We start from the raw sequence: 25465 nt of genomic DNA, 5'->3' as shown, positions 1-25465 counted from the left end.
GAATATAACTTACATGCCAATATTATGAGGTTCGTATCTTATACAAAATATGACAACTTTCCAGGTCGTCGTCGGAAGCCAACTACACGGATGAATTGGTGATCACCGACGTTACGACGCTGGCCGTCATTGAGATCATCGTATGCACTGGTAGGCCTTGTACCATTGAATGTTGTTGTTATCAAGGCCCGGAATATTAAGGTTACTTACAGATGCAGACGATAATATTGTATACGGCAGCGGCGATTGCGAGGCCAGTTCCGCAGATGGGAGTGAAGACGGCGTGCGACTCACCTAATTCACTGACTATTAGACTGTCATACTGTTGAGCGTTCTTTTTACATGGTGTCATACAACCGGGAAAATATAGACAGCATTGCAATATGTTGTCGCGAATTGATAGGATATCGACGCTTGCAGGTGTATATATTGTGCATAGTTATCTAAAGAATTTGCAACGCACCGCATATTAAACGCTGAAACCTGCCTAGCGGACATAGGCGTTATACATGAAGCAATAGTCTGCCAGAGAATTATGTTGAGGTTAAAGCACGGTTTTGTGCTGAACGACACTAACATATTGACTTTCGAATTTGAAGAAACAAATTACTACTTTATACATAATCTATTCAAATGTCTAGTACAGAGGCATAACTCGTATCCAATCAATGTACATGTAGAAAATCAGCTCATGCGACCGCTGTGCGGTTACACAACCAACACTAAATAAACTTCACGTTCAATATCAACGCCGACCAGGTTATCTTCCTAATAAATACATGCGTGTATCCGTTCTGGTGCACAACAAAATTGTTGTGTTTTAAATCGAAAGGAGATATTCGTATCAGACAATAACGATAGTTAAAGGGGCACTGCACTCAACAAATGATGTGGTCTCAAATTGAAGGGCAAAACGAAAAAAAATTTTGGCCGCAGCCGTATTCTTCAGAACGCCACCGTAATGTAGCTGCAATTTATTGAAATTTCCAGAAACACATCCGGCTGCAGCTGTCGCGGCTCCGGGTCATTTCTTAACCCGTTACATGCAACGATGACTTCATCGTCGCACTTGCTCGGCGCGATTAGGCAGTCACGCAGAGGACGAACTTTAGATAGTTGTCAGTCGATGTTGTGAAGGAATCATGCCTTGCACACCAAGGCGGCGCTCAACGTACGGTGTTAGAAGTCAGGAGGATTTGTGTCTGGAGCTTGTCATGACTCTATAGTATTTGCCAGTTGACTGATACTGAGATGCCATTACAGTTGTATATTGATGCAAAGCTATATTGATACAGCTGTCATTTTCAAGATTTATTAATGACTGCACAGTGCACAACCTTCTGAGTAGTGGTCTTGTGCAAGAGACAGACACAGGATATTTTGCATCGTTTACCCATGGCATAGCAACTATTTTGATACGGTCCAGTTTACTTGTTCAAGACACAGATGTATAGATGGTCAACACGAAAATATCATTGTTTCATTCTCATCAAAGTTCAAACATTGTTGTGGAAATTTTTATCGTAACATTGTTGTTCTCAGTTTCACTAACGAATCTTCTGTCTCCATCAGTTCGTTCATTCATGCAATTCCTTTGACATTAATGGTATGGAAGAAGATCTTGCTGATGAATGAACTTCTGATGAAGATACAGATGTAGAAGATTTCAATGATATCACGATATTTTGTGAGAGCCTGCCGTGTCAATTTGAGCCACAATATTCAGAGGAGGAATTCGCCGGTCTTGTTGCAACTCTAGAAGCACAAACTCAAGTATTTGCACCCGCGTTTCTTGGATGCAATTTTTCAATCTCATTGTATTGGTCTAAGAAATCGTCAGAAAACCAGAGTCAACTTCGGACACTTGACAATGAATGGTGCAGTTGCTCTGTGAACAGAAAAAAAACTGGAATTATAACAATCAACCACATGGTCCTGGCAGAAGGCTTTCTAACGAACTGTGATTGATAACACTGCGGCTCTGCTATATAAGTCGATCAGCGAACGGGAACTGTTTGCATTCTTATATTCCACCAATGGCTATTCTTATATTCCACCAATGGCTTACTCGGCATTTATTAAAAATTCAACTCAATAGTAAAAGAAACATCCGAGGACTATATAGGGTAGGGTATTACAACTGGGCAGTCGGGCAGTGGAAGAATGAAATTGATCTAGTAAGCTACGCAGCTCTGCACATGCCATACAACTCGAAGATGTACGATAGAGATGTATTGTTCTAGATGTTCTAGAACAACGTTTTTAAAGTCAAACTTTTTTTTCTATCAAAGATTTCAATGATATGAAACTGGGAGATCCACATTGCAACCATCTAGTTCTTAGGCACTGATCCCCAGTCAAAGTGCCATGGCTGCAGGAATATGTCTCCCCGTCAACTGTCCGGTGATGTGATGCAGAAGAGATATCCATCTTCTTTTTAGCACCTGCGATTGCATATTGGTATATAAAAAGTTCCTAATATGTGATGTCAGACATAGTTGATATGTAGACTTACACTGCTATCTTGACCACAATGCTGACAGCACCACCCAAAGTGTTTAGTGATGCTTCTTGTCCATAGTAGCAAGTCTTCCATACCTTTCTTCTCACCCAGAGACACCAACTTTTTTTTCAGTCCTGAGAAATGGTTAGTCAGGCAAAAGAAGTTTCAAATAATATCAGTATTCAGTTACCTTTGCAGACATGTCACACAGCAAACTGGTGATTTATTGATGGATATGGCACTGTCGTCTTAGTGCAATTTCAGAAGGAATTTTATGAAGAGTATGCGATGCGTCATTCCTTTTGACTTCACACGATATAAATGCACAACGTGTCGATGTCATTGCAGCTTTTAATAATATCAATGTATATTCTATATACTATTACGAAGACTCTGGGTAGAGCAAGACAATAACGTAGACCAGTACTTTTCAACCATTTTCAGCTCTATTCGCATTTTTTTGACAATTTAATTCGCACCAGCCAGCTGGAATTTATTACACGAAAAGAAAAGCTTATCACTTTTGTATTTGTAGGGCTTCCTGTAGGTACAGAGCGTCATTATTTCACATTCAGCGTATCGTATTGTTGATTAATCAAATACTAAAATCACTGCAGTAAAAAATCACATATATCGCACTTCCGCTGTTCTCAAGGTATTCGTTGCTTTTTCTGGGGGTATCGTGCAGTGATTTCTTTCGAAGCTTAAAGGGCGAACCAATGAACAATATCACTTTTCCACTAAATCGACGTGTTATGTCATCGCAATATGAATGTGTGCCGAAATTCCAATACTTTGCATTCAAATCAACACTGGCATCGCCCACTGTTACCTACAAGGTAGGGTTATCGTGGTTGCCGGTGAACTCGGCCCTCGGTGAATTCGGCCTCACAAACTCTTCCCTCGGGTTTATCAATATTTTCACCAATCACTTGATAATAATATTATTAGTTTAATGATTCGCTGTAATACAAAATTTCCCGAGGGCCGAGTTCCCTGACGGCCGAGTTCGTGAGGCCGAATTCACTGGTCATCGTTATCGTATTTTGGATTCGGGACAGGAGGACACTTATTCAAAATTTTCAGAAATAGAATAGTGGATCATGTAGAATCCTGGAAAATGGTAAATCAGACTCCGTTGTCGATCGACTGATAAACAGCCAACTTTCTAGCTCAACTCCGGAAATACAGTTTTTCTTTCACACTTAACATTGGTTGACTATTTGTTTGAACATTGGTAGACTATTTGTTTGAAATTCTTTTCATTTGAACAAGTACGAACCGTCATACAGGTTGAAAAGCACTTTATGCTGTAGTCGATTTTCGGGATAAGAGTAATTTCTTATCCACAACATGAATACCACCAGTCAGGGTTCCCCATGAACATTACAAAATTCATGACATTCTAAATTGGTGTAGGGTTCTGGTATTGTAGGAAAATTCATCATCCTTAACCGAAATCCAACGGGACGCAAACCTAACCTGAACCCACAACTCCGCAGCTGACCCTAAAACATATTCATTATATTGTAATCTTACTAATCCCCAAGCCATAATTTTACGATACCGTCAAACCCTCATCTTATGATTCTCCAACCTGAATGCGAAACCAATTATGACCGCTCTGAATTTTGAAATGTTCAGGGGCACACTGATTGGTGATGGTAATGTTTTATACATAACATAAGAATAGGACATGATCTATTCCTGCCCTCAAGAAATAGAGTACACTAGCCCCGATTAAGAGAAAAATCTCCTGACTGAACATCCTCCGTGGAACGGCGTATCTACACCACCTTGGCGTGTAAGACATATTTGCTTCGTAACATTGGCTGGCCACTATCTAAAGTTCGTCCTCTGCGTGACTGCCTAATCGCGTCGAGCAAGTGCGACGATGAAGTCATCGTTCCATGTAACGGGTTAAGAAATGACCCGGAGCCACGACAGCTGCAGCCGGATGTGTTTCTGGAAATTTCAATAAATTGCAGCTCCATTACGGTGGCGTTCTGATGAAAACGGCTGCGGCCAAAAATTTTATTTCGTTTTGCCCTTCAATTTGAGACCACATCATTTTTTGAGTGCAGTGCCCCTTTAAGTCACGAATAGCCAGTATATGTATCGGTTACGTCGTCTAAATACACATAGTGAAAGGGACTCGCCTATCACTGCACTACCAACTAGTAGTTAAGTAGACCAATCTTCAAGTCAATACAGTTGTTGATGATACCGGCAATAATATATGACGTAATAGACGTGGTTACACCTAGCGCTCTTGCACATAATCAACATCACCATGGGCGTATACAGACTGTTAATATTGCTATTGATTGCGAATGTTTCTGTTCAAGTGCGCAGCTACGTAAGGAAAACCATTCATAATAATTATGCTCGCATTGACTGACGACAGCTTGCCGTGTGTTCAGGACCCGTTTGTACTATCGAAAAGTCATCATTGAATGTAGTATTTATTAATACAGCTCATTCAATGATATGCTGGTCTTGCTTCTTGCACCGGTGAATGACCAGTACAATCCGGGTCGGACACTCAAGTTGCTCGACCCAGTAACCGTAGCCAGTATCGTCTGAAAGGAACATGAGGTAACGTAACCAGTTGGTCCTGACTATATATAATTGTATGCTCCAATACTACGTACCATCCTCGCCGATATCATCCTCCACGCCATGGGACTCACCTTCGTCGGACACGGGTTCAACGCTGCAATGTATTGGTGATAGTCGACGCCATTATAAATGATATCGTATAATAAATGCCCACGATTCGTATTCGGCAAGATCGGCATCACCCGCTCCCCCCGTTGAAAGCTGTGAGTCCAAACTAAACGCACCACCGTTTTTGTTATATAATACCGTGTATATATACACTATACAGGACAGTTAAGCGATATACTGCGTGTACAAACCTGCGTTTTTCTACATTAGTGATAGTCAACCCCATATCGACTGAGGAGTCGTCCGTCATCCAGCTGTAATATAACATTATGCCTATCATTATCCATGATAACTGCATATTATACCAACTCAACACACACCGTTGGCGTGTCTATACCAGTACTATACAAAGCAGCACTTACTCCTTATCAGTATGTCGGTCGTAGTCGCGGCCACGGTCCACACATTCGTCGGCGAGCTCACGTATTTCCTTGAGCAACCCACCAATCTCGCTATTTCCGGAATACCAGCGTATTCGTCCATATTTTTTCCGTAAATGGCACAGTCGCTCCACTTGAACATTAGTAATCAACGCCGGAACTGGCAGTGGCTTGACCATTGTGACGACATACCGCTATCGTACCAGACGGGGGTGGCTGGCATTAGCCTGATGAAGTATGTGCGTCTCCCGTATACCAATCGCGAACATCAACATACCGGTAAGGGGTTATCCACCCAAAATACAGATGGTTAGCATCTAATCTTGGTTTGTGGGTATGTATTATTGACATAGGCGAGCCGTCCCCATATCCTGTTCGTCGAGTCGCACGTTGCGCAAATATCGCCGTCCAAGTTGTGACGACGTTCGCTGCACTTGCTGAAACAGCGGTGGTACAATATCACTAATATCGCCAGTCTTATTACCATTGGAACAAAGTTCTTAAACTGTCGCGCCAGTCTGGAACTTGTCATAATAACAATCCCAACACGTTGGTTTGGTATTGACCCGCCACACGCGATTCATCAAATGGTGGATCGCGACAATGTATAGATAATGTCTGCACTAGTGCACATGCACATTGCACATGTGTAGCTCAGATGTATCAAGCGCGCGGCCCGTAAATGCATGTTAGATTTTTAAGTATTCGACAATTTATGCAACAGCCATATACTTTAATCAGTTTGAGAACTTAAGACTTCACTCAAAAACTACGCCAAACGGAACTCTCATGAGACTTCACTAGCACATCACTCTCCAAAGCTATTATGCGGTTGAGGATCAGCTATTATGTCACAAGCCAACTCCATGACGATAAAACATCACGACCCGTTGATGATTCGAGACTGAAACTCGTAAATTGGCCTTGGGCCCAACCTTCCGTAAAATTACTCGAAATCGGACTGACTGGGTTATAACAGCTAACTGAGTCGAGTTCACAAACGGACTTGTGACTCGGAACACGTGACTAATTGGTGCAACCGCGGATGCATCAAAGTATTGTACTGTCATGGCAAATAGTAGGCTTGGCATTACGATGGACTGTCGCGGACAACGAGTGTCTCACCGGAAGCAGCTGCAGGCCGACAACTGTTGAATATTGCGTTGGCTACTCGACACAAAACCATATACGCTGACGTGGCGCTATGTAATGGACCGGGGCCTACGATAACTTACGGCCTTATATGGCGCATTTCACTTGCAATATCGGGGAGGCCGACGTTCGCAAAACAGACATCAGCGATTGCTTACGATTCCGCTTCTCGCAACCAGATGCCTCCCTTCAGATAAGTCTAGCAAAGCCGTATAACAGACGAAATTAGTACTTTCCCAAAGTTACAATTGACAGCGTCGAAGATACAGTTATCCAGTATATCCACTAATCACAGAAATAATCTGTATAGCGGTAAGGAACAAACTTGCTAATGTTAAGTATTTTAATACATGGTAAAATCAAATATAGCATGTAGAGAATAAATTGATATCGTTTTCATAAGTAACTACTCGCAACAACGAGTACCAGGCTTATGGTCATAAAGCTTCGACCTCACATCCGTGAATCAAATGCATCAATGAAGTATGCAGGTTACGACTAGCTCAAATGCCGTTTTTCAAGTCCACATCATTTTTTCTCACAGAGGCATTAACCAGCTTCTGATTGTTAGTGTAATATATGTTCACAATGATTCAGGCTCGCCAATTTGAAAGCTCGATCTTGATGACTAGAACAGGCAAAGCCTTAGGGCCCCCAAATCGTTGCAAAACATATTCGGAGCTCCTTTCACTGAGACTCGAGGATGAAAGCTGATGATTGTATCAGAACTATCCAGGATTGAAAAACTTGATGCAAGAAACTTGGCGAGTGGTTCTGATGGAGCAAGCAATCTCACACGAGAGAGTCGAAATAGCCCGAACTTGTGTCACCGGATTCATCAAAAATTAACTCGCAACATGCCTTGGAATTCCATTTTTGAGAACCTTTTGTCAACAAACAACAGACAGTAACATAATAGAACACCAACTCACTGTTAGGAGATAAAAGGGTTCCTGTAATTTCAATTGCCACATCTTTAATAGTGTTTAAAACGATCCAAATGAGCTGAGCTTTGAACACGAACATCATGCTCTCAGAAATTAATGTCAATTATCAGCATGGAACGGAGCAGTGTTATCTTTTCAGAATTGGTAACTTTTGTTAAACCGACCAGAAACCGTCCCCACTCATTTGCCTGTACTGCGAGAACCTTCTTTCTGTATAATGAAAAGAGAACTTATCATTGCTAGGGCACTTTTCTCGCATCATTTCCAAGACTTTCACAGCGGATGGATGATTATCTGATACATTCCTCAAACGAAAAATCCATTTTCATTCAGAGTAGCAATACCATCCAGCAATTCCTCCGCAATCTCGGTCTCTGGCGGTGCCTTCACCAAGATGGTTGTTGATTTTTGAAGACCATGGACCATCATTCCAACAATGCTTTTATATAAATGACTGCTTTCATCTGCTGCATAATATTTACCAGCGTGATATGGCCCCTTTTTGTGAGTACATACAACTCATCTACCATCAACATTATACCAGTGGAGATCTCGCCCTTTTCTTTCATAACTCCACGGACTTCAACCGCATCAACGCTCCCTTTGCTGTACCGACTCGCGGCTGACATTGAGGGAAAACTTTCTGTAAAAATTCTATAAGCTTGCGCGGATGTGTACCGGAGTAGGAGCGCGAAACGAATCATTGCGTATGAATACGGAATATGTTCATGACCATCAGTCTTCTAATATATTTGATTTTATAGCTCTTCCAGTAAAATTTTTCGGACATTTTCGAGATATTTCGGTAGGTTTAGTAAAGCACCAAAGTTATTCAGAGTATCATTTGTCACTCGTGTGAATCAAGGATCGAGGCAGAGGAACTCCAAATCATAAAATGCAAAGCGAAACGACGACACCTTTTTCCCAGTCGTCAAATATCCGGACTTACAGCCATAAACGCAACATTTGTTGACCTTCATTATTATGCCTATAGAGTCAAGCCTGAATTACCAAGTATACAGTCAGTCTGAATTCGCTGTCAAGACTACATGAAATATCGCTATGATTTCTTGGCTGATACTGGTGGGCGAGCATAACACCGCAATATAATGAGGTATTTGCCAACTGAATAAAGGTAGCCTACCTCATAATCGAACCGGCAGCAAAACATCACTCAGTCGCTACTGCAATCGAACACAGTCGTTACTGTAGTATTATAGCTAATCACGGCATGATTCCATACTCCATAATAATTAAAACTCATCGAAACAGGTATATCGGATGGAAGTAAGTTATATCGTAACGTGCGCAATGACGTACGCTCGCATGTGATAAGTTACATATAACGTATTGTTCATTAATGAATTACGAAGGTGCCATATTCATATACGGAATAATACGGGATTCAGTGAATGAAGAACCACACGAAGAGTTACCATCTGACGGCGGTCCACATACGAATGCCAGCGACCACGTTACGCGTACTGAAGCTCACGTTGCATCCGCGAGCGCCCAGTCGCCGGTCCGCATGACGCCCCAACGCATAGTAGACGCGCAACCACGCTCCGACCAAGGCAGGACCTTCAGACCTATTACCTCAGCGGATTCCAATAACAGCAACACCCCGTCCGAATATGCCGTACCCATTGGTAAAGCGGCTTTACCGAGGGATAGCCTACGACTCCGTAACTATACGCTGCATTTTCAGACCGCATAGCGATTGATGCCGCGCGCCGTGCAGTGTGAAGGCAAATAATATCCAGCAGGAGCCCTAAAACGATGAGCGAAGCTCAGTTTCTATGTGTTTGTAGTCATCCGGACCTTTTATTGTTATTGAGGAGACAGGAGTAATTGCTACAAGCCGCTACGCGATTTCGACTAGATCATGGTCCAATGCGCATTAAATTGAACATGCCACGGGACTGCCACAAGTGATATGTTATACGATGTCTATTGTTGTCTCTTAGGGTGGAGTCGGATTGGTGATCTATAATTCGGCGTTGGGTGTTGGCTGCTCTTGTTGTTTATGAATTGAGCGGACATGTTTAAGCATATATTTGTTCGTTGTGTAATAAACTAAGATTGACGTCGGTAAATGTTGTCCTTAGTAGTGTGTGCTCGACATTTAGGTGACTCAGTGCGTATAAAATCAAATTAGTTGAATGACCTGTCAACGCACGTGGCTTACGTTATGCATACGTGGGTAGGGCCATTTAATGATCATACGGTTAGACACCTTGCGATGATGACAAATCGAACATCCGCTGCATATTATCTCAAACGGAAGTAGATCGCGCCGATTGCTTACCACGTGATTGCTTTTACACATAGTGCGATCCGAGTAAATTATTGCATATCCCCCACCCCAACAATGCCCGCATATCGGAAGTTATACGTGATATCCTAATATACAAGGGCGGCAAAAACAAAATCAGAATGCACTATCGCCAAACACCCACGTTAAACTGATCATGTCGATTGTCCATTGCTATTTCACTGACGTTTGACTCACATTAGCATAATATGCGCACGGAAATCGTGAACATTCATGTTCTGTATATTAACAGGGATACGGTTTATAGTTGGGCCAAGCGCGACAACTTTTCATAGTCATTAATGAAGTTCGCCATTACTATAAGTATTGTTCCCCGTATCACTATCAAATAATATACTTCATCATCCCGTGTGATCATATTCACTGACAAATTCATGAAGGGGAGGAGGGGGAATATTCGGAAATTGATGTTAATGAATTATACGATGCGTCGTTGGGTGAGACAATTGTAACTAGTCGCATTTGGTACATGATGTTATTTCTCTGTTACCCGTAAGAGTTGTCAGTGTAGTGGAACGATATTGGATTCGGTCAAAACGTATGCATACTGGAAACAAATCTCCTTAGTTATGATGAGCACAGGATCAAAATTGGTATTTCTTCATAGGGAGCATATTTCTCCTATGCTTTTCGGATCTATATTGTGAACCTCAGATAAAAATGGACACTAATATATTAAAATAGAAAGTCAATTCGAGTTGAACCGTGCCTAGCACGAGGAAAATTTCGAGAAAAATTCAAACGTCTCCTAAATTAGGGAGTCAATTTGCAAATTATATTAGCATTTTGACGACCGTTAACACATCCTAGTATAAGTTAACCTAGACGGTCGCATCATTCTCCCTCCACTGCCGTCGATTTCCATCCCTCGGATTAAAGAGTCTATATATTGGGACGAGGTATACACTTTATCTTCTGGAAAACGGTATCCTAGCGAAGCTTAGTATTTCCGGAAGCCCGACGTCGTTTTCTAAGCGTCTTGGTATTGGCAGTGGTGGGCCATTACACATCAAGGCGCTATGCCCACAACCACAACAATATGTTGACAATGAAATCGATGTCAGCATTTGTAAATGTTTTACTAAGCGTTCTTCAGCAATCTTAAATCACGTAGCGGGCCGCAAACTATGACATCGCAGGACGCGTGTTTGTGACCCCTACTATAGAAAAAGCTGCGATATCCACGACTCACTACCGAACGGCATATAACGAAAGACACAGCCGGCTGTTAGTCCATGTAGATGACCTGGCTTCAGACAGCTACCAATTGCAGTACAGCCAATACCGTTGACCTGTGCCAGCATTTTGCCGACCCATTCATACGTCACTATGGTTAAGATTAGGTCAATTATGGTGAGTGATAATTGTTAAATTGCCAATTCGCATCGCGTTCATTGCGCTTTGATCTCCATCATGGACGAACGTTGCATACCGGAAATAAGAGAAAATACATATAATGACAGTGAGCACCCATGCACCCATATGTTATACCCGAGTTTCGGGAACTGCTGTGTACCGATAACGAGCCCGAAACATACTCGGACACAGCTCACGGGTAAGTTACTAGTTCGTTTATTACACGTGGAATAGCATTACGGCGTTAAAATCTGCGTGTTGTTCCAAATCATGTTACGTTTATGCTAATTGTGATAATGTTGATTCCAGGGACGACCAGTGACGAGTCTGGTCCAATAGAAGAACGCGACAATTTGGAAAGCGACACTTGCAGGTATGTAAAATGTCAGTATATGCACTGCATATTATATTATATATACGTATTAACGTACATTGCATGGCTAGTGGGACACTGCATATCATTATTATGCAGTGTCCCACTAGCCATGCAATGTACGTTAATTCGTAAAAAGCATCAGTTTTTACTTTGTACTCACGGCGTATGTACCACATGGATACGTCGTCGAAGGCGAGTGCTACTTTAACTTACAAGTTATGGAGATGATTTTGTCCCGTGTACAACACATGATAATTTCACAGTACGTCGTGGGAAGCCGAACTTACAAGTTATGGAGATGATGTTGTCCCGTGTACAACACATGATAATTTCACAGTACGTCGTGGGAAGCCGATTGCGTGGACGATATTGTGGTCAACCAACGTCAGGTCGCTTGCCATAACTGTTATCGTCATATGCTCTGGTACGTCTTGGACCAATGACTTTTGTTGTTAACAAGTCACGGAATATTAATGTTACTTACAGACGTGGACGATGAACGGATATCCGATAGCGAAGATTGCGAGATCCGTCCCGGAGATATTCTTGTAGAAGGCGTGTGCCTTGAATTTACTGATTGAATTTCCTGGTTGACGCGTTTCTTACTTAATTATTGACAGAAAATACGACCTATCCACAAATCGTGGTAGGCTTATTACTGCAAAACTTTCTTTCGTGATGGTGACCCATTGCCAAGTTGGTATTTCTGTATGGGCCACATCATCGGGTGCGGTTTACATCGGCACCGTGCTGCTCATCTCGGAAGGGCGCTGCTATATTAACATCGAAACATGAAGTCGTGTTGAATCACGCGCATTGCGAATGGAAGTTTGAGATTGATCAAAATATAAAAATTTGGGATTGAATTCGCCAATCGAATGTCCATGTCACCGGCCGCCAACACATACTAATTGAAATACGTGTGCACGGTTGCATAGATTTCCTTATGCGGCCTCAGGTTGGCCCCCCTTAGTGTAACGCCATACCCCTCGTCGAAGGGTACGATGGTGGATTGGCCTACCGTCGTGTGACTGAAAGCCCGTTTACATTCGAGGCCATAATGGCATAACACTGAACGCATCCAACCAATACACTTATCTCGTAGTCGTAGATGCATATCAGAGATCATAAACCAATATTGAGCATGGCGAAATATACGTCAATAATGATATGCTACTTATAATATAGCACGTTTTCGTCAAATGACAACTAGCATCAATACGCATGTTTCGCGACCGCGTCCATGTTGTAAAGGTGAACATGTTAATGCATTGGTTCCTAACCTTATTTGCATGCAATGCAACCATAATGCTAGTAATCCCAACGACTAATTTGATGGCTCGGAAGGTTATGACATTTGATAGGAGAATTATCAAATATGCAATTAGGACTATACACTAGCAAATGATCGGGAGAGCGAATTAAGAGACAGAATTAAATCATTTATCGCATTTTCAGTGGCGATCGATGAGAGCATCGATGTAACAGATGTTGCCCAACTGGCCATATTTATTAGGGGTGTTGATCCGTCGTTACAAATTACTAAGGAATTGCTTCAATTCGTGCCCATGACCGACACTACAACAGCGAGTGATATTTTCATCTCACTCGTTGGAGCGCTTGACAGGGCGGGGGTAGACTGGTCCCGTGCCATCAGCCTCGCTACTGATGGTGCGCAGTCGATGGTCGGAAAGAAGACTGGCGTGGCCACGAAATTTCGGGAGAAGGTACGTATCGCGAACGGCGGACAAGATGTATATTGCTTTCACTGTATTTTGCACCAGGAAGCATTATGCTGCAAAACTCTAAAGATGGACCATGTTTTGAGTGTGGTTGTGAAAACCGTTAATTTCATCAGATCGCGCGGATTAAATCATCGCCAGTTCGATGCATTCATCAGCGATAATGACGTCCATGCTGGTCTACCATATAACACTGATGTGCGGTGGTTAAGTAGAGGCGCAGTACTGAAACGGTTCTTTGAGCTGCGAGGCGAAATTGAAGAGTTCATGGAGCATAAAGGTCGCCCAGTAGACGAACTTCAGTCCAAAGAATGGGTTCATGATCTTGCTTTTATGGTTGACATTACGCAACACTTGAACACGCTTAACAGTAAATTGCAGGGTCGCGATAAGGTTGTCACCCAGTATGAAGACGACATACGCGCGTTCAAAATGAAATTGTCACTGTGGGAGGCTCAGCTTTCCCGAGGTGACCTGGAACATTTCCCATGTCTAACGGCTGTGAGATCGAATGCACCATACTGTACAGGCGCGGAAAACTACAAAGCAAACATAGCAGATTTACTGCAAGAGTATTAACGGAGGTTTCAGGTCTTCCATGAGCTCAAGAATACATTTGCCGTGTTCCGATCGCCATTTACAGTCGAGCCATCTGAAATGGCTGCTGAAATTCAACTCGAGCTAATTGACCTGCAGTGTGATACCAAAATGAAGGATAAATTTGCGTCAGTGGACTTGAACAAGTTTTATCAGTATCTTACACCGCAGTCCCCAGATTAACAGCGATGGCCGCCAAGGTTTTATCCATGTTCGGAACTACATATCTTTGCGAACAAGTGTTCTCCGTAATGAACATCAATAATACAGTTCAACGCTCACGGCTAACCAATAAACATCACAATGACATCGTTAAGTGTGCTGCTAGTCGGGATTTGCATCCAAATATTGAGGCGATCATTAAGAAAAAGAGATGTCAAGTGTCAAGATTCAGCAGCAATACGGGATCGCAGTGAGAGAAGACGAACCGTGTGTACTTGAAGAGGATATAATTCCTTCCGTTAGTTCGACCTACAAATCTGGTTGGTCACACCCCCTTACCTTTCGTTCAATTTCATTTTCGGTCAGTTTTGGTTCTGCGTCCAATTGTCAATATGTGTACATTTTCCAAAAATATTGTTTCAATGGTCCCCACTTCATTTTGCATGGACAGGATTGTAACATTGATTTGAAAGGCTAATCTACGATTCGACGTGAAAAATCAGTCATATACACATACCTTTAAATTTGATTAAGACATATTCCTGCAATTTGGAGCCAAGTGGCATGGTAAATACCATAACGTAGGTGACAGTTCTTCAACCACTTTCCTTTATACTACGATAACGAGTGCGTATCGAATAGATCGGCTTTTGGCGAATGTCGAGCATCCAAAGCGCGTCATGGTAAAATTTGATTTGACGAACCCTGACTAGAACCTGGCTCGCGTACTTTCGGTTTTAAAGTAATTTTCTGCGTATGGCTGTAGTGACTTTGATACGATGGCTGTAGTGACTTTGATCCGAAAGTGCATGATCCCCACATGTTCGTCGGTTTGTCTGTCCGTCGCCAGAACACACTTATCCGATCATCAGAAGGTTTAGGTGCAGGGAATATGACATCAAACAGAGCAAATATAAAAAACAAATAATTTTTGGAACTCTTGCCGTTCGAGGGGTAGCTTATCCCCGTAAAGTGAGCATGTTTACTCAGTAAACTGTTGTGCATGCAATGAACCAGCAACTTCATTTTTATGTGTGTTGAAACACGTTTTACTGATCCGGCCCGCGAGACGTTTGAAGGTCTGAATGCGGCCCGCGACCCGAATTGAGTTTGTTGGTCATCATCCCTTTGTGCTATCGTACAATAGTCGCTATTAAGTCAATAGGTGTAATATGGAATAACAGTAACGAATAAAGAATGCGGAATAGCAGGTCGTCAGTTCATCGTGGGGTCGCCTTAGGGGATCGGTGAATGATTATTTTCAGTCCGGAAGTGCCGTCGACTTGTTCCACCCGGTAACGGTAGTATTAATCCACGTCTGAAAGTAAATAGATGACCATTTGCTATTTGCGGCAATTATATGTTCCAATACGGCGTACCATCCTCACCGAGCTCCGCCGCTACGGCAATGGGACCAGATTGCTGGGCGGGGGTTCGTATTCATGTGAAGCGCTGCAAATGTATGGGTATGAATATGATAGTCTCTGCCAGTATGAATATAGGCGTATAGTAAATGCTCACGACTCTTCTTCGGCCCGGTCGCTCGCGTCCGGTAACCCTGTGATCTGCGGGTACCAACTAAACGCAAGATGTATTTAATGATTACCGTGTATATGTAGGACCGTTCTGCGGTCGACTACGTGCCCAAACCTGCGTGTTTCCCGTGTAGTGTAGGCTCTCTCGCATTCGGCTGGCGATGCGTCCCTGGTCGAGCTTTAAAATAAAAGTATTCCGATCATAACCCTTGCTAGCCAACTGTCATAACATCTCGATAAAAAACATTATGTCTATGCACGTAATATGCAAAGTAAAACGTACTGAGTATCCGCTGTCGATCCGTTTTCATTGTCGATTTCACTATCGGTCGGCGCGGGCAGTGAAAATTGCATTCCCGAATTTCCATGATACTAGCGTCTTCCATGGCGAAGTCAGTGAGTGGTACATTCGCTCCCATGTGATGTTACTAATCAGATCGTCAGATGGTACACTGCCCATTGCGCATACATCAGCAATCCAAGTTTGATGGGATTCATGGCAACTTATCGTACTGAAAGTATGTCCGCATTGTATAAAGCGCAATGCAGACTTTACCAACACTATTCGATGGTATTCGAACATTTCGTACAGCATCTCGTATGATATAACTACACGCATCGATTGCTATATATTGGGATATGCTATAGTGAGCATGGAACTGTAAAATATTACACGACCTATATTTCACCCAGTGCGAAGCGACATGATAACCGAAGCACAAGCAGCTTGTTGAAGCCTTGAACCGCACTGATCTTGTATACTATTAAATAAGAGCATGGGCAAGCAATGGGAGTTGGACTACTAAAGTGGTTCTCAACCGGGGTCCGCTAACCACTGGGGGTCCCATACACATCCTCATGGGGTCCGCAAATCATCAAACTAGTTTATAACGTAACGTATATTCAGTTAATCAATAAAATCACGAGACATTCTCGCGTCATGGATAGCGACAGTCATAGGGTTGTCCAAAATTTGGAAAATTTCAAAAAGTCTCCGTGATTGTGTCTCATGCTATAGATTACTGATAAAAAACAATAATTAGCCTGAAAGAAGCTTACAGAAATACCGTTAAGATTTCGGTCAAAGCGTTTGAAAGTAGCTGCTCAAGAATGGGCGTGCCACCGACCATAGAACGGCGAGAAGACTAGTAATCAAAATACAACGGCTCTTGATTGGCTAATCGGCTATGCTCCAATGATCACGGCAGCAGCAGCTTGCTGATTAGGTGTTCAAGATGTCTGCTACCGGCGGGGATTCTGAGTGCGCATTGTTAGTATTTTGGCAGGTGATGACTCAAGATTAATTCAGGAGATGTTGAGTTACGAAATACATGATGAACAAACAACACCTGCTTCACAGAAGCCTTTACAGCATGACTGCTTTATTGTGAAGGAAACGGCTGAAACCTACATGCCGTGTTTTCATCGAGATAAAGCAAAGGCGCTTATGAGAGTGTTGAGCGAATTCACCGTTTCAGTACGGATCCATCATCAGTGAATACAAATATATAAAGCTTAACAATGACACTATACTTTGTGTGATGTTATTGGGCTGGAGCTGTAGTATATAGGTGACGTTTTGATCACTCTAGGGATCGACGGAATCAGCCGGTTATGCTTGGCACTTATCAGATGCTTACAGCTAATTGAATGCACTTGTAGGCGTTGTTAAAGTCATTAATGATAATGCAGAAAAGAGGTGATAATGTACGCATACTCGCACTGGCTATGCTGGATATGGTATGCCAAAGTCCTTATTGATCCCGCTGAAAAGAGGTGTGAAGAAAAGCACAGACTATGCTGCATATAGTATCCAGCATAGTTTGGATATCATATCCAACATAGCCTGTGCTTACCTTACACCTCTTTTCTGCAGCATCATTAAGGACTTTGACAACCCTTATAAGTGAATTTAATTTGCTGCAAGTATAACTGCCAAGCATAACCGGCCGATTCAGTCAATCCCTAGAACCTTCAAAACTTCAGCTATATACTACAACTTGGGTCCAATAGGATCACACAAAGTATAGTGTCACAGTTAAGCTTTATATTTGTATTCACTGATGATGTATCCCTTCTTAAACGGGGAATTCGTTCACCACTTGCATAAGCGCCTTTGCTTTTCCTCGATGAAAGCACGGCATGTAGGCTACAGCCGCTTCGTTCAAAATAAAGCAGTCATGCTGTAAAAGGTTTTGTGAAGCAGGTGTTGTTTGTTCATCATGTATTTCGTAACTCAACATGTCCTGAATTAATCTTAAATCATCACCTGCCAAAATACTAACAAGGCGCACTCAGAATCCCCGCCGGTAGCAGACTTCTTTAACACCTAATCAGCAAGCTGCTGCTGCCGTCATCATTGGAGCATAGCCGATTAGCCAATCAAGAACCGTGGTTATTTGATTACTAGTCTTCTTGCCGTTCTATGATCGGTGGCACGCCCATTCTTGAGCAGCTACTTTCAAACGCTTTGACCGAAATCTTAACGGCTTTTCTGTAAGCTTTTTTCAGGCTAATAGTTGTTTTTCATCAATAATCTATAGAATGAGATACAATCACGGAGACTTTAAGATTTTCCAAATTTTGGACAGCCCTAAGCGACACTCTAGAGCAGTGGTTCTTAACCTTTTTTTTTCCAGCGCCCCCTTTCAAAAATTATCGTGCTCCAGCGCCCCACCCCAACTTCATATTGTAAGGAATGTAATAAAGACAATGAGTAAGAGGGAGGGCCGTAACAACACTTCGTTAACCCTCCTAAAAACGATTGCCTTGCGCACCCATAGCGTGATAAACCGAACTTCTGAGGGCTTCGCCCCCACGAACCCCATATCGTGCTTTTGATGGTCAGCAAAGTTTGTGTGGCCTGGTCGCCCTAGGTACCAAAATTTTCCATAATGCATGAATGAATAGGTGGTAATTACATATATAAGTCGCTATAAACTTTTTATCCTCTCAGCCCACGTAATCAGATTTACCAGTAGCACTGAGTGAGCTGTTGTATAGTAAAATACAGGGCACGTAATTAATAATTAAACATATTCGGGCGTGCCCGCAGGTACAATTATTCGTTACCAGGGCCGTAACAGCACTTCGTCAGCCCCCCCAAAAAAAACAAAAAACGTTGGTCCTGGGCCCCCATCGGGTGATAAACCAAACTTCCGGGGGACTTCACTCCCAGACCCCCATTAGGCTGTCCGCTATTTGCTGATAGCCTATTAGGTATCTACATTTGGTGTCCATTTACTGAGGCAGCTATTCTCGCCTATTCGCGCGAAGTGCGAAAAATTTCACTAATTAATGATTGAATTGGTCAATATCATCGGGAATTGCATGTAAATTGAGATCAATTTTTATCCTCTCTCTGCTCACGTGAACACATTTACCGGTGGCTCACGTGAACACATTTACCGGTGGAGCTGAGTGAGGTGCAATGTTCCCTCCAAGCTGCGCACGTGCGCAGTGCTGACACGGTCTCTGCACACAGAAAATCTACGTTGCGCACAACAAATCCGGAGTTATTACCTTTTTTTAGTCGTTACGCACTGTTGTCCAAGGGTCAGCGCAGTGAGTTGTTGAGTGTGCGCAGACTCATCAAAACTTAAAGCGAACATTGTGAGGTTTCTTGGAAACTGTAGGGCCCGTTACTAATAATTAAACATATTCGGGCGGGCGAACCCGTTGGTATGACTTCGTTGCATGATGTTATTTCGTGACCCCCTGTCTGCAATATCAAAAAATATAGAATCGCTCAATGGGGATATCGCCAAGCAGGAATATCCCTGTCGCCCAATCGTACTAAACTAAAAGACGCTCACGATTTCAGATTGGTATTTCTTCACTGACATACAATTTTTCCCTGCCAGATGGAATTCGTCATCTGGAGTTCAGATTGCCAAGACAGGAACATTCGGTGTCAGTCATTTAGGCGCCCATGGACAATTAAACCTAAATGTATTTTGAAGGCTATATGTAACGAAGTTTTCGGTGTTAATTTGCTCGGAATACTCATTAAGGATATGTCCTATCATCACATCATCTACTGCGAAGCCATTTTTTTCCAGCGCCCCCCTGAGCCCAGCGCCCCCCATATCGCCCCCTGAGCGTTTCCGCCCCCTTCAAGATCGCCAGCGCCCCCAGTGCTGGCACGGTCTCTGCGCACAGAAAATCTACGTTGCGCACAACAAATCCGAAGTTATGACCTTTTTTTAGTCGTTACGCAATGTTATCCAAGGGTCTGCGCAGTGAGTTGTTGAGTGTGCACTGCACAGACTCGTCAAAACGTAGAGCGAACATTGTGAGGTGTCTTGGAAACTGTAGGGCCCGTAACTAATAATTAAACATATTCGGCGGGCGAACCCGTTGGTATGACTTCGTTCCATGATGTTATTTCGTGACCTCCTGTCTGCTATATCTAAAATATATTATCGCACAGCAGGGATATCGCCCAACAGGAATATCTAGCTTTAGATATCCCTTTCGCCCAATCGTACTAACCTAAAAGACGCACACGATTTCAAATTGGGATTTCTTCACTGGCATGTAATTTTTCCCTGCCAGATGGAATTCGTCTTCTGGGGTTCAGATTGCGAAGACAGGAACATTCGGTGCCAGTCATTTAGGCGCCCATGGACAATAAACTTATATGTCGAAGTTTTCGGTGTTAATTTGCTCTGAATACTCATTAGGGATATGTCCCACCAGTACATCATCTACTGCGAAGCCATTTTTCTCCAGCGCCCCACATAGCGCTCCCCTGATCCCAGCGCCCCCATATCGCCCCCTGAGCGTTTCCGCCCCCTTCAAAATCGCCAGCGCCCCTTGGGGGGCGCTGGAGACAAGGTTAAGAACCACTGATATAGCCTATAATATACGTCGATTCGACTAATGCTATTTACACTCACGTCCGGAACCGGTGCGGTGCGAGACGCGACCGCGGTCTGAGGCGGAACCCGTGACTCAGTTGCATCTGAAACCTGCGGAACGTAACATACTTGAGTTCGCGTAACTACCCTTGTTCAGAATTGATCATGTAACGAGTACATATGTCAAGGATCCACTGGTCGCATGTTATCATGGTCAATGTTTTAATATGGGCGACCGTTTATAGCATATGTCAAGAAACAGGCGCGTGAATGTGATGTGTCGATCCTATCTGAAGTACCATTGCGCACAAGTATGAATAGTCGCATGTACCTGGTTACCGACATGCATGTTGGTTTTGCGTAATTTTGCTGATGTACACGGTAGTTCTCAATCGCTCTCTGAATCGATGATACGGTCTGCTGTTCTGCTGTTCACTGATGTTCTGCTGTGAACGTTTGTAGAAAGGCCGATGTCATTGGTTGTTACACGCGCACCCTGTGTAATAAGATGAGGAACACTATGAAATATGTTTTTACGGCAATCGGTTTATATGCACATAGGACTACAATAAAATGGCATTTACATAATATTCATCATATTCATCATATTCATCAAATATCATATGATCGACCGAAAAGATCATCGCTCCATCAAATATGCCGGACCTGATGTGTGGAACAGTATCCCGCCGGCCATCCGACAGTCGACGAGCATGTCCACATTCAAGTCGAAATACAAGCAATTACTACTAAATAAATACAGTCCATCCTCAAGATTACCGGACCACGACTGACATATCGATCTCGCTTCCAATGACATGCCGCCCTATTTCTTGTCGCTTTCTTTTTCTATACTGTATTCTTTACTTTCATTCAGTGTGCATGCCTCCTCTTTACTACGCCTAGGCCAAGGTGGGTGTCCGATTCCATTGACAAATCCAAGTCGCTTCGACATCTTCCTGTCTATTCATTGTATCGCATTTTTTGTGGTGTATTGAACTGATAAAATTGCTAATAAACCAATGATGATGATGATATTATATGTCACACGGTCGTGAATGCGTGTTCATTCTACGCAGCGAGTTCCTATCATTTAACATGCGCATGCTATTCCCGACTCGTTGTGGACATGAACTGGCACATATAATAGTAATATGAATATTACCCAATTCCTTATTATTACATAACTAGGACTGACCTGACCGGTGGATGATTGATGAATATTCGATGGCAGATACGTTGGTGTAGCGTCGGTTATCAATCCGTCGCCCATATTTCGCAATGTCTCCTCGTCCATCATGTTGGTGAGGCAGGCGTGGTAATCGGAAACCGTGCGAAAATGGTCGGCGCATTGGTCTTGTTCTAGGCCCGTAATGCCGGCGCGGACGAGGTCGGCTACGAGTTGGTCTAATATCAACTCGTACGTCGCGCTAGAGATCGGCCGCCTACCGAGACGCGGGACAAACTGTCCGGCAAAGTCCAATACTATAAAACGCCTTTCCCACGCCTCTCGATTCTCTCCACATTCAACCAGTAACGCGAATGGGTCAGGCGCATTGGTGGTAGCCACTACCACCGTTGGCCTGTTTCGACCCGTGTGTCTTGGCCGATCATGACCCATGAAACATTTGCTTCACGGCCGACATCATGCCGGCATGACCCCAAAAATATAGACCTGCGTCGTCGCATTTCAACACGCGAGAGTGTGAGTTCATGTTTAACTGACCCACACCCGACGCATCGTGTGGAACGATACTGGAAATACGCGGAGGGAATAAAATATCAGACAGCAAGGTCTTTCCCGCTCCCGGGGTTCCCTTGAAAATTATATGTGGCGCGAAAGTCACGCCGTTGCCGCGAGCCTCTATAACCGCGCACAAAAGACACGCCATAGTCTGAGCCCTATTCAGCATTTGTCCAATATAACTAGCGCTCACAACCCGATTGCTAAGTATTTCGTTTACCATTTGGACGCCTTCGTCCACCGTTGTGCTAGCGGAGCGAAGACGTTTACGCCAAGTCAAGAGAGCGCGATGGTGACGAACGCCAACAGTCTGCGGCCACTGATAAAAACTCCTATTCACGAGACTGGGTGAGACCGTGTAGCCCATCTTGTCCGTGAGATAGAACTCCCATTCGCGAAACTGGGGTTTCTCGTCGAATTCCATATATCCTTGACTGACAGCACGAGTTGTGCGGTCCACGTTGCGGCGCGCCTGGCTCCTACTATTCGTGCCAGTCTAGGTGGCAGCTCAGCGTCAGTTCGACAGAACCTTCAAATATAGTACCTCGTCGATAGTGACGCCGCAATCGCCTACATACAATTAATACTCACCTAAGGTTAATGTGCGCCACAACGTCCATTGTATGCGCTATTTCATTATTGATGAAGTGAACACCGGCGCGGGTCAACATGCGTCGTGCCTCTCCCCCTGTGTAAGATTGACGTCCGCGGCCCAACTATACAACACCATAGCGTAATATATTATCATATCATAATAGTATAGCGCACGAGTACTCACGATAGGCGGTACAATGAGTCCAATATGGCCGTCAAGGTCGTAGAGAGCCGTAGGTGATGTGAAAATTTCAGCCTGTCTTCCGTTATTGTCTCGCACTGTCACCTGGACACCTGATGAGGAGCTCCTGAACATCGACCATCCAGCTACGTCGTTGTCAGTAGAAGATGCGTTTAATATGGCTGCCAATTTTCTCGCATATTGCTGCATGTAAAAGAACTCGTTCGCCATGCTTATCGCCCCGATTCATATCACGAACTGACGCGGTTAAGGGTTAGAGATGAAAACACGTGCTACCCGTATTGATTGCGACCACGTTGATTCGAAGCACGTAAAAATGTTCGATATCAATCAGTCTGAATGGAAAGTTTAGTACTATTCCACTATGGTGCAATTTCAGGTACTTGGCGTTGAGCAACGTATTGTAGTTTGTATGTCAACGTGTACTGGACACCACGTGATTTAGTCGGTTTACACGTATGTAATACTATAGAAATTAAACATGGAACGGCAACGACCGATTTTGCAGCTTCGTTCCGCTTCGCTGAGGCTGGAGTGGAGAACTGTTTTGCGTAAGCGACTGTAGGATTTCTGGCAATCCAAAATCTATCTTCCCGAGCGCAGAAATTACTGAATCTGGTCTTGATCGAAAGCTACTGTTGCACCGATTCCGAAAATATAAATTAAAATATTGATCAGACTCTGATCCACCTAGAATATGTCCTCCAAGTCTGAAATATCGGCATTGTTCAGAACAATCGGGTAACCGCAACACAATGGCAATAACAATGACCCGTTGCGACTCTCCGATTGTTCGAACGATGCCGATATTTCACACTTGGAGGTCGGATTCTAGGTGGATCAGCGCCTGATCATTATTTTAATTTATATTTTCGGAATCGGTGCAACAGTTGCTTTCGATCAAGACCAGATTCAGTAATTTCTGCGCTCGGTGAGATAGATTTTGGATTGCCAGAAATCCTACAGTCGCTTACGCAAAACAATTCTCCACTCCAGCAACGGCGAAGCGGAACGAAGCTGCAAAATCGGTCGTTGCCATTCCATGTTTAATTTCTATAGTAATACAGTCATCCGACGCGTCCTGTATGCATATGAGTACTTCAATATGCAAGCGTCATGTAGCTGGCATTTTTTTTGCTGGTCATAGGCTCATGTAGGTTATGTCATAGCTCCGATGTATTATGCGGTGCATGTGCAGTTGTACACTTGTGTAGTATCGCCTGCTGCAACCCTTCTGATGGCGGCGTCTAAATAGGAAGATACGCGACGTGATGAAAACGCTAAACGCACATGGGCTTTTCAGGCCGTGCTTCGCGCGACCCGCATCCTGAACAGTGCATCACGCAAATTTGCTCGCGCCATTACGGCGACAGTTGAACGAACGTCGGTCAGTTTCGTATCATACCTCTAACACCGTCTAATAACTAATGGTATCCATATCTCGTGTTAAAACACTAATGTTTTTTTATTACTTTATGACAAAAAAGGGGGTTCTGGTGATATTGAAAGATCAGAAAATATATAATGTGCTGGAATGACTTTGATTTTCAATTACAACTAAATGATAGGGTGTGTTCACATTCACGATCATTATGCGCTTTTGACATCGCATCCAATGCATCATTGCTCAATTTTTCTTGAACAAATTAGTAGTATGCTTATAACTTTTTTTTCTGTACGTTTCGAAGAATAAGTTCTTCGGAAATGCGATAGAAACACGTCGCCTGTGCAACTGTTAGGCCCAAAAATAGCTTTCTAACATTAACGGTTATCAAGATCTGACAGAATTACCTATTCTTGGCTCGTTTTGTGCTATTGCACTGACAACAGAGGGAGCCAGAACCTCGAATCATGATATAAGTATTCTCTTTGCTACGTGTCACCATTTTTACATCAGAAATATTTTTTAAATTCGAATTTTACTGTTTTTCATTCCGTTGCGTGTAGCAAACAAAATCACGTCATAATACTGTGAAAAGTAGCATTCCATGATTACTTTCAATTTCTGCTTATCGGGTATTTTTTATGTTTTAGAGTCTGGTCACCGGCAGTTTCACCAGCTACGCGGACGTCATCGTCAGCTTAGACCGGGCCAAGCCGCTGAAAGGGGACAACATCGTGAGCGGCGCGTTCGCCTGGGGCAAATTGATCGTGTTCTACGGTGACGAGATGTGGACCGACATGTCTGTGGAGAAGTTCAAGCGCCAGATCCCGGTGTCGTTGTTTTTTCAGCGCGATTTCGTACAGG

The 25465-nt window shown here is 43.3% G+C and overlaps 1 protein-coding gene and 1 long non-coding RNA gene across 2 annotated transcripts in view; one reads left to right on the top strand and one right to left on the bottom strand.

The window, feature by feature from the left end:
* LOC145434382 (uncharacterized) overlaps positions 1 to 25465 on the top strand; it is a 75144-nt gene that overhangs the window by 6482 nt on the left and 43197 nt on the right. The gene's annotated exons all lie outside the window — the stretch shown is intronic.
* LOC145438371 (uncharacterized) lies at positions 2218 to 4606 on the bottom strand. Its single transcript, XR_013914921.1, has 3 exons — positions 2694 to 4606; positions 2516 to 2637; positions 2218 to 2444 (listed from the first exon to the last, which is right to left on the bottom strand). It is a non-coding gene; the product is annotated as an uncharacterized LOC145438371 (long non-coding RNA).

The sequence above is a fragment of the Botryllus schlosseri genome, chromosome 1 (genome assembly GCF_051294905.1).
Source record: "Botryllus schlosseri isolate E-star chromosome 1, Bs_hap1, whole genome shotgun sequence".
NCBI classification, from domain to species: domain Eukaryota; kingdom Metazoa; phylum Chordata; class Ascidiacea; order Stolidobranchia; family Styelidae; genus Botryllus; species Botryllus schlosseri.
Note: the sequence above shows the minus strand (reverse complement) of the source record. Positions and strands in the feature narration are given on the sequence as shown.